A 2,542-nucleotide genomic window follows, 5' to 3' on the forward strand; every position below is an offset into this window, starting at 1 on the left:
GGTAGATGTGAGGTCCAATGGCGATGGGTATGATAGGTCTTCTTGGATCACTCTTCTTCTCAGGCAAGGTATAATCTATCCACCTTCCCGTCGATGGCTCCATGTAGTAGTAAGCTGCATTGTGAATATCGACAAGATTTGCAGTTTCTAGATCTTCCGGTTGCCCTAGAATCTTACCTTTGTTGGATGGAGGAACAACAGCCACTAGCTAACCTATTTGTGATTCTATCATTTTATTAAAGTTATGCTGGTTCTTAATGGCAGAAGCAAAGCTATCCATTCTATTACTTATATTTTGTAGCATTTTATCATTAGTAGCTACCTTCTTAGATAATCCTTCCATGAGTCTAGATTGGCTAGCAATTAATTCTCTCAAGGGTGGTTGATTGAAGTTATTATAATTGTTACCTTGAGGGTTACCTTGATAGTTACTTTGGTAGTTCGGCCTCTGTTGCTGGTTCCATCCTTGATTTTGTTGAGGACAATAGTAGTTGTTGTTGACGAAGTTCACATCCTCATGTCAGGGCAGTTATTCCCTGAATGCCCAGTGCTTCCACACACTTCACATGTCATGCTAGAATCACGAATGTGCATGACTTCTTGCTTTTCACTAGCTTGATCTTCAAGCTTCTTCATCAGCAGGTCCATCTTGGCAGACAACATGCTTACTTCCTTGAGTTGATGTATACCTCCACCTCTTTTGCGGGTCTGATGAGCACGTTCTTCATTCCAACCTTGATTGGAGGCCATCTTCTCTATAAGAGTGGTCGCAGCTAGAAGTGTAAATGATTGGAATGCACCTCCAGCAGCAGCATTCATAGTCTCATGGGTACTATTGGTCAATTCGTGGTAGAAAGTCTGCATGCGTAGCCAATTCTCCATCCCATGATGAGGGCATTTCGCAATATAATCTTGAAAGCGTTCCCATGCCTCAGGGATAGATTCATCATGTTGTTGCTAAAAGTTGGAGATTCTCCAACGTAGAGCATTGGTCTTGCCTGCGGGAAAGAACTTTGCTAGAAAGGCGGTGGGGCAGTTATCCCATGTAGTACTTCTATCTTTATTGGTGTAGAACCACTGCTTTGCCTTCCCCAAGAGTGAGAATGGGAAGAGGCAAAGTAGTAAGGCATCCTAGGTTACTTCTTTGATGGTGAAGGTGCTACAGATCTCCAAGAAGTGTTGGAGATGTGCACTTGCATCTTCATGTGCCTTTCCACAAAACTAATTTGCTTGCACCATACTAATGAGAGCTTGCTTGAGCTCAAATCCATTGTCTCCAACATTGACGGTTGGTCCAGTACGGATGTTGGCTGTAGTTGGAGTCGAGAATTTACAGAGAGTCCTGTTAGCCATGGCTTCAAATTCTGGTGTTAAGCTTCACCTTATATGGTTATCTTCCGATTTCAAAGATGGAGTCTTCTTGAGTTTAGCTCTAGTTCTCCTAATTAAAGCTTCTAGATCTTCAACATAGTTTGTTAGAAGGTCAAAACCGGTCATACATTACCCTGCATAAGATACACGAGTAGACAAAACAAGGGTAATCCTGTTTGAGCAGAAGTCAATGGTTTTCCTCGATCACATCAATAAGTTTAAGTTTATCAATACTTCCTTTGCTAGTTACCTTCCCCAGTAACGGTGCCAAAAATACTTGTTGGTGTTTATTAACGTGTCACTTGTTAGAGTACTTAGCCACCTATTGTAAACCTATACCTCCTAACTTTACTAGGTTGTCATCCCTAGTGATGACGTCAGAGATATGTGTTGGTACTACATAGCATTACTACTAGAATAACACTAAGTAGTTCTTTATTAATTATGTGACTAGAGAGAATATATATAAATCTATAAATGAAAAGTATCCGCAAGTGCACAGATAATATACCATTGTGTCGTTATTTATATTTTTACCCAAGAGTATTCCAGGTATCGTTATTTATATTTTTACCACTAGGAAGGTCCAGCATGGACATGTATTGATAACTAATACTATTGAAGGAGAAATAAACCATAGCCAATATTCTACTCACAACAAGGGTAAGTCATAAGATAAGAGATGTATAAATGATAAGTAATGAGAATAATAAATCACTCAGAGCACTCCTTTCTATAGCATTAGCATGGTCAGGTAGAATATTAAAGGAATAATTCCTAAGTCATTCTTAATTACAAGTTAAAGCATACATTTGATTAGTGCAATTACACCTTGTAATCATGGCTAAGATCATCATCATATCTACACATAAGGGATATTAATAAGGAAGATTGAGGGCAGAGCTCGTTCTACCTTCGTAATCAGACCCTACGTGCACCTATATTCGGGGAGTGGACTACAAAGGACTCAACGGGAGTGTCACATCCGTGATCTACCACATGACATAGAATATAGGGTGTATCCGCAAGTAAACAATGTATAAGCACCACACTTACACAATATCGACCACCCACCCCATGTATTTTAGAGTGAGCGCTATGCGAACTTGTGCATAAACATAATGATAAACTAGCTATACTAAGTATATAATCAAAGTAGACGTTGAACATC

At 39.6% G+C, this 2,542-nt stretch overlaps 1 non-coding gene across 1 annotated transcript; it reads left to right on the plus strand.

The window, feature by feature from the left end:
- The first annotated feature begins 880 nt into the window (after positions 1–880).
- Positions 881–989, plus strand: LOC136519151 (small nucleolar RNA R71). Its single transcript, XR_010774713.1, has one exon. It is a non-coding gene; the product is annotated as a small nucleolar RNA R71 (small nucleolar RNA).
- The last annotated feature ends 1,553 nt before the right edge of the window (positions 990–2,542 follow it).

This window comes from Miscanthus floridulus, chromosome 17 (genome assembly GCF_019320115.1).
Source record: "Miscanthus floridulus cultivar M001 chromosome 17, ASM1932011v1, whole genome shotgun sequence".
Classification (NCBI taxonomy): Eukaryota; Viridiplantae; Streptophyta; class Magnoliopsida; order Poales; family Poaceae; genus Miscanthus; species Miscanthus floridulus.